The sequence below is a fragment of the Lissotriton vulgaris genome, chromosome 11, assembly GCF_964263255.1.
Source record: "Lissotriton vulgaris chromosome 11, aLisVul1.2, whole genome shotgun sequence".
Lineage (NCBI taxonomy): Eukaryota > Metazoa > Chordata > Amphibia > Caudata > Salamandridae > Lissotriton > Lissotriton vulgaris.
This window is the reverse complement of record NC_141699.1, coordinates 921,110,015-921,123,202: the sequence shown is the minus strand read 5'-3', so window position 1 is coordinate 921,123,202 and position 13,188 is coordinate 921,110,015.

Here is a 13,188-nt window from a genome sequence, read left to right as displayed (position 1 = left end):
CCATCTGCCATCTATTCTAGTTCGCTCCCACTTTTCAACCACCCCCTTCCCGATCTCTCCAAGCTGCACGTTAACCATACCTGCTTGGCTGTCAACATCCTCCCGTCCTCGGTGGAAACGGAAGCTCTCCCCACCCAGTTACACTCCATCATTAATAAGCTACATACTCCCGCCTTCGTAATGAGACCCGCCCCTTTACTCAAACCCACAATACACACCCAAGTGAACTGACGCTCGAGGAGCGACTACCTTTCCCATAATTCCTATGGAGAAAATATCGAGCTCTTCATACAAGGCGTAACATCATGGTTCACCTAGCAAGTTTGTTTTGTACGAGTCAGGAAAAAGTGAAAATAAACACACAACCATGGATATTTGATCATTTTACCGTGGACACTTTTATTATTTGTTCATTGAGCATAGAAGACAATTTTTTCAGCTGCAGAGGCGTGGTTATGTCATAGTACTACGATTGTTACATTGCTGTTAGATCATGTCACCATAGGAATTATGGGAAAGGTAGTCGCTCCTCGAGCGTCAGTTCACTTGGGTGTGTATTGTGGGTTTGAGTAAAGGGGCGGGTCTCATTACGAAGGCGGGAGTATGTAGCTTATTAATGATGGAGTGTAACTGGGTGGGGAGAGCTTCCGTTTCCACCGAGGACGGGAGGATGTTGACAGCCAAGCAGGTATGGTTAACGTGCAGCTTGGAGAGATCGGGAAGGGGGTGGTTGAAAAGTGGGAGCGAACTAGAATAGATGGCAGATGGTGGGGAAATCGAAGGTTTTGCTCATAGAGGCAAGGAAGCCCGAGGGCGGAAGGGGGTGTGGAGAATTAGCAAGGGATAAAAGTAGAGAGGATATTATGAGACCCGCAGTGAGAGTGAAGAAACCGATTTTTCATTTTGCAAACAAATGAAGGGAGTGATGTTAAGTAGACGGATTTGACGGAAATAGGGTACGTGAGAAAGTGCAATATGCAGGACGCTTTTAAATAACACGTATGGCTAAACACGTTGTAGACAATGAGAATGTAGTTTTGTTTATAAAAATACTTGAGTTCATGGTTTAAAGTGTGGGTTGCTAATAAATGTTTTATTGTCACTTACAGTATGTTCCCTGACGAAGGACCCAGAAAGGGTCCGAAATGCATTGGATAAATAAACTAACTGCTTGAATGGACCTATGCATCATTACGTGTTTTTGGTTGAGAGGTTCGGATGGCCCGCCATTACATGAGAAAACTTGGGAAATTGGCAATGACCTTGCATGATGAGGAGTTTAAGAAAGATGACCATAAGCAAAAACGACTGCGCAGCGTATAATATAAGGATTTAAGAATGAAATGAGAAAAAGGACTAAAAGAAAATAATGGAAGCATTGGCATTTCTAATAATGAGGCTGTCGCCGCTGCGGTGGGGTTAAAGTAATACCCTACCATCCCTTGTGTTTATGTTGTACACGTGCAGTGTGGGCTTGGCACGAATCAGCGAGCACGCCATTCACAAAAATAATGGTTGGAAAAAGTTACATTAAACATGGTTTCAATATACGGTGTGCAACCCGTTTTCCCATATGATACAATATAAGTAAGGACATTAAGCAATTTGTCACTACCTGTCCAGTTTGTGCAAGACATAAATCTTCTCATAAGGTCCCTGACGGTTTGTTAATACCAATGCCATCACCCAAACAACCTTGGCACACTGTGAGTGTAGACTTTATTGTAGGTTTACCACCAGTAAAATCCTTCACAACAGTATTAGTGATAGTGGATTTTTTGTCTAAAATGGCACATTTTGTACCATTACGGAAATTGCCAACTGCTGCAGAATTTTCCAATATTTTTATAAGATAAATTGTGCGTTTACATGGTTTGCCAAGTAAAGGGGTGTCAGACCGAGGTAGCCAGTTCAACTCTAGATTTTGGAAAAAATTATGCGAAAAACTGAAAATAGATGTGGCATTATCCACTGCTTTCCTTCCAGAAACAAATGGACAAACTGAACGACTGAACCAAACCTTACTTCAAACTCTACGTTGTTTATTGGCTGATTATTCTAGTGAATGGTTGGAAGCTCTCCCTGTAGCGGAGCTTGTTTATAATAATACTGAGCATGCAGCTCTACTTTGCTCACCATTCTATTTCATGCAGGGGTATCATCCGAGAGCTATACCCATTTTATTAGAAGATTCCCTGTTGCCTACAGTAACAGATAGACTAACGAGATTAGGTGACATACAAGACAAGGCCAGGAAACATTTATTAAAGTACAAAGAAAGCATGAAAAGACAAGCAGACAAACACAGATCTGAGGTACCAATGTATAAAATCGGTGACAAAGTATGGCTCTCCACAAAGAACCTAAGTATAGAGGGATCCCGAAAGCTGCAACCACGTTTCATTGGACCCTTTTGTATAACTGCCATAGTAAACCCGGTAACAGTAAAATTGGACTTACCAAAAGAATACCCAATACATGCTACATTCCATGTGTCCTTGCTTAACCACATCGCTGCTGTGCATTTTCCCCTCCTGTGCTGATTTATGTTGAACTCCATTCTTCATGACGAGCTCAGCTCGTCATCAGCACAGCTCCACTGTGCCTCATGACGAGCTGAGCTCGTCATGAGCATGGAAGGGGTTAAGCCGTACAACCCAAGTACCCGACCCGAACCACCACCTCCACCCATACCAATTAAGGGAAATCTAGAATATGAAGTGAAAAGCGTAAAAGACGCAAAAAGAATTAATGGACGCCTGTTTTATTTAGTAGAATGGAAAGGATATGGCGAAACTGAGAATTCATGGGAACCAGCGTACTATGTACATGCCCCACGGTTGATTAGACAGTTTTATCTAAAAAATCCAGGGAAACCCCGTCCAGTAGGAGGGCCTTTGAGGGGGGCGACTGTTAGGGTTTGTGCACAGCAAAGAGCATGTCCCCTCTCATTGCACTAGTGGTCTCTGTAATAGCTCTCTTTAAACATACTAATGAAAGCCTTTCTTGTTATCTCAGCCCCTCCCTAAGACCTCTGTGTATGTTGCTTAATGTATTCACAAGTTTGGACATTGCTGTCTTGTTTGCACATTGGATCTTAGTTTTACCAAGGCTTATTTAGAAAACATTGGACTTTGCTTTTACCAAGGCTTATTTAGAACACTCCTCCCTAGGCCATGTGTTACTTCCACTCATTAGCATAATAACTGAAGCTCTGTACACCTGCTTGTGAGAACCACACCCAGTTCTTCGAACCACACCCAGCTCTTCGAACCACACCCAGCCCTGTCTATAAAAGGCAGCCCCTGAGCCTCACCCAGTGCTTGTGCTCGTCTACCTCCCACTTACCTGAGAACAGATCCTTCGGCGCTGGCACTCCTGCTCTCTCCAGACCTTCATTGACTTCAACGGGCGCGGCTTCTGGCTCTTCCTTCTTCTAGTCTTCGGCTACTTCTTGACTCAGCCCCTCTTCTATCCACTGCAATTGACCTGCAAAAGAGAAAGAGGTCAAGGTTAGACTGATCAGTATCCCTTTTCAGCAACAAGTAAGTGCAAAACCTTTTATTACCTGAAATAACTTTATCAGCAATTTCTGGATTCATGTAAAGACAATTTGGAACAAGATATCTCCGACAAACTTTGTGGTTCAAACCATTTGTTACAAGAATACTTTGGGGAACTTTGTGAAATAAACATTGTTTTACATTGAACTTTTTTAAGAATCGAACAGAGGAAACCATTGACAGCAAGGCAAACAGTAAATCAAGGACTTGCACAAATTACCTGCTGTATTTTGATGTAAAAGTACAGTATTTGTTTTATAAAAAGTCTGGAAATGTGTGAAAAAGTTTTACAGTAATAGAAAGCACATCCCAGAAATGTAACACATTCCAAACCTGGAAGCTTGAGACCAGGATCGAAGAGGCACCAGTTTCTACAGAAGTCAGATAGGGCTGCAGATTTTAGCAGCTCTTTTACAGTGGAAACGCAAGAACGGTGTTGTCTCTCTTTTTTTATTTTATCCACTTCCCCCCTTCCCTTGAGCTTCTGGTTCTTAGTGCACTGTTTTAAAACTAGTGTGCTGGAACAAGCAGTTTCAGGGTGGGGTCGGACTGTCTTCAACCTCCATCAGAACTGAACAGAAACTCAGGTGAGCTGGGCTTTGACACAAACCCTTGTGGAGGAAGCCCGCCCAATTGTGACTTTTATGTCATTGGCGGGCTTTTCCTTTGGCGTTTCCACAGTGGTGCACCACAATGGGAACATCAAATGAAGTTCCAGCACAGCATGGACTGAAAAGTCCATGCCATGCCTGAAATTCTGTACAGGCACACAGGGTTACAGCTGTGGTGCGGGTGCCAGGATGCCTGACTCCAGACCACGGAGTTCACGGTTCGATCCCCAAGGCCGGTGGCAGGTTAGTCCAACACCATGTGACGCTGGGCAAAAGCTCTCTTAATCTTCCCGATGGCCCCCAGTGCTGGTAGCTGTGCACTTTGCAAATGCTGGTATTTCATTTTAGAGGGACACATGTTGTGCCCCCCTGTGTGCATCTACAAGGTGTGAGGCACAAGGGGGCCCTGCAGGGGACCATTTCTTTCCTCACCGCCACTGTTTTCATAGAGGGAAGACCTCCATGAAAACAGTGGCGGTGATGAAAGACGTAGTATGCATTGGAGGGAGCGCATGTGGTCCAGCCAAGCATATAGATGCATCTGGACCACCACTGCCAGGGAGCGGCGGTTTCAGGTCGAGTCTGCGGTCTCAGGGCGGCACGAGCACTAGGGTGGTCGCAAGCCCACCAGCGCCATGCCACCACGATTCTGCCGGTCCTTGGATGCCAGACTCGTAATAGGCCCCTTAGTGTCCAACACCTTCTCCAAAATAGTACAGATTGAAATGGAATAGTAAATATAACCTTTTTGATATCCAGCACCTTCTCCAGATTGTAATAGGTTGGAGTGGGAATAATAAATGACACCATTATAGTGTCCAACACTTTACCCAAATTGGTTTAGATTGGAGTGGGAATAGTAAATGTCATCACTTTAGAGTCCAACACATTCCCAAACTGGTTTAGATTGGAGTGGGAATAGTAAATGTAAACCCTTGAGTGTCCAACACATTTGTCAAATTGGTATAGATTGGAGTGGGAATAGTAAATGGCATGCCTTTAGTGTCCAACACCATCATCAATTTAGTATAGATTAGAATGGGAATAGTAAATGTCACCCCTTTAGTGTCCAACACCTTCGCCTAATAGGATTGGTTTCAAGTAGGAATAGTAAATGTCACCCCTTTAGTGTCCAAAATCTTGCTCTAATATGATTGGATTGGAGTAGAAATAGTAAATGTCACCCCATTAGTGCCTAATGTCTTTCCCAAATTGGTATTGATTGGAGTGGGAATAGTAAATGTCACCCCTTTAGTGCCCAAAACTTCCTCAAAGTTATATAGATTTGATTGGGAATAGTAATTGACACCACTTTAGTGCCCAAAACCTTCCCCCAATAAAGATGGATAAGAGTGAGAATAGTAAATATGTTCCCCAAATAGGTTTAGATTGAATGGGGAACAGAAAATGTCACAGCTTTAGTGTTCAGCACTTTCTCCAAATTGGTACAGAGTGGAATGGTAATGGTAAATGTTACCCTGTTAGTGTCTAACACCTTCCCCAAATTAGCATAGTTTGGAGTGGGAATAGTAAATGTCACTTCTTTAGAGTGCAACACTTTTTCCAAATTGGTATAGATTGGAATGGGAATAGTAAATGATACCTTGTTAGTATCCAACACCTTCTGCAAATTGGTATAGATCTGAGTGGAAACAATAAATGTCACCCTTTAGATTCCAACACCATCCTCAAATGTATATAGATTGAAGTGGGAATAGTAAATGTCACCCCTTTGGTGTCCAACACCTTCCCACAAGAGAGTTGGATTGGAGTGTGAATAGTAAATGTCACCCCTTTAATGTCCAACGTCTTCCCCAAATTGGTTTACATTGAAGTGGGAATAGTAAATGTCACTTCTTTAGTGTCCAACACCTTCTCCATATTGGTATAAATTGGAGTGGGAATAGTAAATGTTACCCTTTTAGTGTTTAACATCTTCCCCAAATTAGCATAGGTTGGAGTGGAAATAGAAAATGACACTCTTTTAGTGTCCAATACTTTCCAACAATTGGTTTAGATTGGAGTAGGAATAGTAAATATAAGCCCTTTAGCGTCCAACACTGCCCTCAGATTGGACCAGCACCTTCTTCAAATTGGTATCGATTGTACTGGGAAAAGTAAATGTTAACCTTTTAGTGTCCAACACATTTCCCAAATCAGTATAGGTTGGAGTGGGACTAGTAAACATCACCCCTTTAGTGCTTATAATTATCTTGAAAATGGTTTATATTGGAGTGTAATTATTTAATTTTATAGTTTTAGTCTGAAATCCTTTGTTTCCATTTTTTTGTATGGAGTAGAAATAGCTTGTGGTATTTCACTTGAATTGTGGTGTTTAGAAACTTACTAAAACATAGTTATATGTCTGTAAGCAATAATATCATTAATTACACTTTTTATAGAATAAAGATATGTGACCAATTTGTCACCTTTTATTTAAGTTTTAAAAGTGTATTTAATGTATATTTTTACATTTTTAAACATAAATATTTACACCCAAAAATAAACATTCTATAGTTAAATAAATATTTGTTTTTAATTACTTTGCATTATTAAATGAAAAATGTATATTATATTTAAGTACTGTTGTACATTTTCCACTTTCTTCATTGTTTAATATTTATTTTGCATGTCTTATATTGCTTCATACACATATTTTCAACATCACTTTAACTTAAGTATTTTCTGCATGTATTAAATAATTGTATATGTTCTTTACTAATATTTAATTTATAAGTTACATTTGTTTAACATTTTGAAAACATTTTTGAACATGTTTGACATTTTTTATATTTTTATTTTTTTATTTGAAATTTTGTTTAACATTTTTACATTATTTCCCCTTCATTTGTGTGGGGAGAGCATTGTTTTATACTGTTACCAACTATTACGTAGTCTATTTGTCTTATTCTATTTTTAGTCTGTTTTCACAGAATCAGGTTGTGGTAAGGTGCTGCTGTTCATCAGAACAGAGAAGTGTTTTTTTGAGGATTTAATAATGGTTTTGAAGTTAGAGGGTTTAGGGAAGAGGTCTAGAAGGTAGCTATAGTGTTCTTTGTGGGTTTGTTGTATATTTAGATGTATTATACTACTGGTTTTCACTCATTTGCAGTTTTGGATTTTCATACATTATTTTGGTAATGCATCATCATGTTATGGTAAATTGTGTTATGTTACTTATAGTTTGATGATTATGTCCCTCATTATGATGAGACCCGGAAAGCCCCTGACTGCAGATCAAAGGCTTTTCGGGTCCCATCGCGGGTTTTATTTTCAACTGCCACATTACGATGCAGGCATACAAAAGTAAAGCTGGCCAGTCATTCTGGCTGGATTCTGATGGGCTCAAGGAGCCCATCAGCCAGTTGGAGGCCGGTGCCCTGCAATCCCTATGGATGGCGTTTCCCCCTTAGGGATTACAATGTTGTTTTCCGACAGGCGTTCCATGACGGGCTTTCCGACATCAAAAGCTTGTCAGAAAGCAACATTGGGGACCCCTAGCAGGGCCCGCTTCACCCTGAAGCCTCCGGTTTGGGACAGAGGGGGCACCTATGGTGCCCCAATGTTAATACATGCGCTGTGACAGGCACCCTGAGGTGCCTGCTACGGGGTGCAGAGATGAACAGATCTTTGCATTTTTCTAGGGGAATTTGTGCTACGGCCGGTTTAAGTCCTTGGCACAAGCTCCCATAGACTAATGGGAGTATGTGACCGAGCCATGTGTGGCCGCATTGTAATGCTGAAGTCTGGAATGCTGACCAGAGGTCGGTCGGTCCCTATTCTGCAACGGTGTTGGGCAGAGATGAGTTCGCCTGACATCGCAATAAGGGCCTAAGTTGGATGTATAAATATTTTTGGGCTTATACTGAATTTTGCAGGTAGGTTTTTTAATTTACTTTACAGGTTGTTGTCTACAAACATGCCCTATGATCTTTGGGAGTTTCTGTTTTTTTTAATAGGAAATCAATTTTCTTTTTTAATAAATCAATGCTTTTTAACTTGATTTCCTTTTTTTGAAGTTTCCAGGAACATTTTTAAAAAAGCAACTTTGCAGGTTTTTTATGCTTCCCTTTAGATCGCTTTGAGGATCTTTATTGGATTTGTTTCTTTTTGTTTTTTTCTGGGGGGGATTGGATAATATTTTTCCCTTTTTTGGTGCATTACAATTTTTGACTAAGTGGATACAGAGGAAGATCTGCAGCTACCTAATATTAAGGGGCTGATTACGCTGTCTGGAAGGCGCATCAGTCTGGAACCACCCGACCATAGGTGGGCAGTTCCGACCTCGTAATTTGGATGCGACCGCCAAAGGGCGGTCGGAAACATCCATTACATTATGTCAGCTTGTGCGCCAGGTGGAAAAGGCCTGCAGCACAAGCTGCTATAGTGAAATGGGTGTTTGTACACTTCCCTGCACCGTGTGGCAGGCGCCTCACGGTACCTGCCAGATGGTGCATGGATGTCTAGGGGGGCACCAGGCCCTATAGCAGAGGGCCAAGGAGAAGGGGGCCCTGCTAGGGGGCCCCATAGTCATTTTCCACCAGCCTTTCCATATTGGAAAGGCTGACATGGAAATTACATCATAATCCTGATGGCGGAGCCACCATCATTTGTGGATTATGGTGTCTTTTCGACCCACCAAAGAAGCGCTGCAGATGGGCCCTCTGTCCAATGCCACGGCCCGCCCCATTGTAATGCAATGGGCAGACAGCAGAGGCAGATGTTGGTGGGTCCAACACCAACATGCTGTCAGTGTCAGACCCACCAGCATCGTAATCAGCCCCTTAGTCTTTTTTATTTCTTTTCTTAAGGGTGGGAAATGTTATATTTTTTTGTTTGTGTAGATATTATGTGATTATTATTTGGAACTGTGTGTTTTATGGGATGTAATTTTCTTTTTTTAGATAGCTGGAGTTTTATTTTTTAGTTTGGAGTTGGTGATGATATACTTTTTTGTTTAGATAGTTTGTATATTGTTTTATGTTCATCGACAGTGGACTTTTTAAAATTTTTCGTCTGATATAATAAAATATTATATAATTTAAAAAATGATTTGTCATGTTGGTTTGGATTTTGTTACAGCGTTTTTTTGGACTAGGTAGGTTACTGTTCATTTTTACATTATGTTTTGGCTATTATTTCTAAGTAATTTAGTGCTTTGTTATTTCTGAAGATTTTGACTTTAGATTGTAGCATCTCGTACATTCCTTTGGTTTGCTTGCAAAGCAGGGCTGTAACACAGGCCCCCACAGCACTCGAGGTGCAGGTGGCCCCAAGCTCCAGGGGGCTCCCTCAGCACAGCTCTATGTCCAGAGAGCTCCTGATTGAGCCCGGAAGGGGCCCCTCCACGTAATTTGCAGAGAGGCCCCCTCAAGTTTTGTTACGCCAGTGTTGCAAAGTTGGGTCAATTTGGCTAAAAGATTGCTACAATGGTAGTTTTGCACTTTTTGCAATGCTTTTATAAATTGATAGAATGTAGTTTGAGTTCTGCCTAGTATGAATTGTGCCATCCATCCACTGCGTTGTGTGTCTTTGCTTCCTGTGCCAAGTTGCTGTTATACACATTCCACCGTAGTATTTAGAATTTGGGTTGGTGTCTGTGTCCAAAATGATGCAGTCTGCCAACCCAAGTGTCTTCGAAATAGTCCAGTGGGGACTCTAGTTTGTCTTCATCTTGTCGGCAGCAAGGGCTTTCCATTACTAAATTATAGTGGTTAGCTACTTCTGTGATGGGACATAGGCTAGTGCTATCATTTTTTTTTCTAATTCATATTGACTGTTTGGAATATTCTACACTTTGGGCCCGTTTACGAGTTTGGCCGGGCAAGAGCGGAAATCCATACCGGCGAGCTGCTCCTGCACTGCAAACCCGTGGTTGGGCCACCAGTCAGATTATGAGTTTCCTTGTGTCTGGCAAGCTGTTTTTGATGTTCCCATGGCGGTCCGTCGAAACATAGCCCCGCAGTGGAAACTACCAAAAAACGTTCCAGTACGCAAGGACTGTAGAGTCCATTCTGCGCAGGAACTGTAGTAAATGCACACAGTTATGCTGCCATGTATACACCCCAGTGCTCAGTGGAACAAGGGTGCCCTGTAGGGCTCACTTGTTTCCTCTCCAACATGGTTGTCATGGAGAAGGCACTGCAGTGACAACCATGGCAGAGCGAACATTCGTTATATGCTTGGTGGGACTATGGTGGACCTGACAAGCATATTTATGCCTCTACACTGCTTTGCCACAGTCAGGGAATGGCGGTTCCCTGGTGGCATCCATGCTGCTGCAATGGCAGTCCGACCACCCTACTCATATTGGGGCAGTCGGAGCACCAGTTCAGTGGTGGCTGAACTGCCACCACCACACCTCCACAAGTCTGGTGGTCCTCAGACTGCCAGATTCATAATCAGGGCCATAGCGCAGATTGTTAGAGGTGTCTCCATATGCTTTGATTGAAATGATGAAATGATAGTAACAACCTTGTTTGCCTGTGTGGAAGTACATTTTTGAAATGGTTTGAATCATGGCTTTCTCAATGTCTAAGAATATGTTTTGGGGGTAATATGTATTTGTTGTATGTCTAAGGAGGTTTAAGAGGTCAGAGTAAGTGCTGCTTTGGTTATGTGGTAGTAGGGCATATATAAAAAGGATATTTGTGTTTTGATATTCACCGTGCATGGTTTATACCTGAGTGAATACTTTGGGACACATTTTACAGGTCCTATCCATCTTCCAGGTTTTACACTGGCTTAGCTTTAGTAAGTTATTTGCTGTAAAACATTTTAGGATTAGTCTCTAATTGTTTAGGTTGCCATGTAAAAGGTTCCTCAGTAGGTTTTATTGTTAAATAGTCAGGTATTATTATGTCTTGGTACCTTCTAAGTGCAGGAAGAGTATCGCTGGTGGATGTTTTCGTTTGTGCAATTAAATGTTTTAAACTGGGTATAGGTGGTTGGACTGTGATGTGTTCGAGGGACTTTAGGCAGTTAATCTTTAAGGATTTTGGTTCTGGGTTCCTGTGAGCTAGTGATTGCCCCTTACCTCTGTTTCTGTCCCATTTGGGGTGTGGTTGTGCTCTATTACAAAAATGACAACATCATCTTTTGTAGTTGCCCTCCCATAGCATGCATCAGAATATTATTGGGCACATTTCTAATTTATTTTTTCTGTTGATGCACTTTCATGGCTGAAGGTGCAGCCCATGTGATTTAGTAACTGTTTTTCTTTTTGCAAGGTTATGTATTTTGCTGCCTTTGTCATTGTATTTGAAGGTAGTGTAATAGTATAAATATATACGGGGCATGGCCAAGATGGCGCTGAGTCAGATGCCTCACTATGAGGCGCCAATAGCGTCTGCACCCAGTTACACTCATCCTTAAGGTTTGGGAGCCACAAGTTCCTCTTTGGCTTCCTCTGGCACACCTAGACATGGTGGGTGCCCAGGGAGAGGAGCACTGATGACGACCTTGCAGAGTTCCTGATGTTTGGCCTGGAAGCAACATTAGTTGTGGCCTGCTTGCACTGACCGTGGCTGCTGCATCCCCAGTCTACTGTGAGTTACGTGGCCTTGAGAGGCATCGCTGATTAGAGTCTCACTAGCTCAACCTGACCAAGGAGGTTCTCTGTACCACACACCCCTCTCCTTGGTGCTAGCCCCGGCATGGCTGCACCTGACTTCACACAACTCCTCAGGCTCTGGTAGCACACTACAGACTCTCAAGAGGCTGGGTACCCAGAGGTCTCAAATTCCTTCAGAGCCTGGCTCCTGACTAGCGATTCACTGCCTGACACATCTGTCCCTTCCTAATTGCAAGTAATCAAAACCTTCTACTGTGCTGCTAAAGAAACTGGCCTGCTTCTTCTGCAAGGCCTCCTTTGGTGTTCGTATCTGGGGAGGCCCTGGGATGGGTCTTCCATCCATGCTTTTCGGCCTCGCCTTACCTCTGAGCATGGAGACTATGGGCCTGTTGCTGATCTTGGCCGATGGGATACTCCGTTACAAATGTGACGGAAATCTCTTCTGCCGTATCACTAGGTCCATGGTATGTAATAGAATTGTAATACAGCGGATGGGATATCTGTCACGTCATGCTTAGTGGTGCCGAAGCGATCTCATCCTGCAGCCGTGCATTACCCATCTGGAGTGCATAAGTTACATTTGCAACCCTCCACTGCTGATTACTGGGACATGTTTGAGCTGTGCAAATAACAAGCGTGTCCTCGCTCTTGGAAGCCATTAGTACACATCCATACATGCTCTGAGGCCTCCTGGAGATTGGCTGGGAAATAGATCACTGGCTTCAGGGAGAGTGACACCTACGTTGAGAGGCGATACAACCAGGCCTCTCATCCCCATCCTTCGTAACCAGCATTATCACAGTAGTCCTGATGGTGTATTCCCCTGGGGTACCTGTGCTAATGCGGTGGTGCTAAACGGAATGCTGGGAGGTGCTGGATCCTTGTTACTCGCCTTTTAATCTGACATTTCCACCAAAGGGTTCTTTTGTGATGCCTGTTTCCCTTTGGATGCTGAATGCATCCCTGCTCCTAAATGACGCTCCTAGGACAGTCGCACTGGAGTCATCCGATGGTGTGGTGGGTCTCTAAACCTCCGCTCCAGAATTGAATAATGGCCATGCTATTGGCCACCCTATGTTAGGAGGCCCTAAGCCGCAAACTTGAGTGCACTTTGGAGAGGCACACAATCATGTTTAACAATGTTCTACAGGCTAAACAGGACACTAAAACTATGATGGAAACACAACTGGGGATGATTCAAATCGAAACTAGACTTATACAAGCAAGCCATGCCAAGCTTGCTGAGTGGGTTGATGACACTGAATCCAACCTAACAGACATTGGATCCAAAACTTTGCAGAAGGAGGTGAGAGTTCTAGCGGCGAGAGCAGAAGACGCAGAGGGTCACTCCAGGTGCAACAATATTATCTTCCTGGAGTTTCCCAAGGGCACCCAGAACCTGAACACACAGCTGTTCCTGGAGGAATGATTAACAACAAGG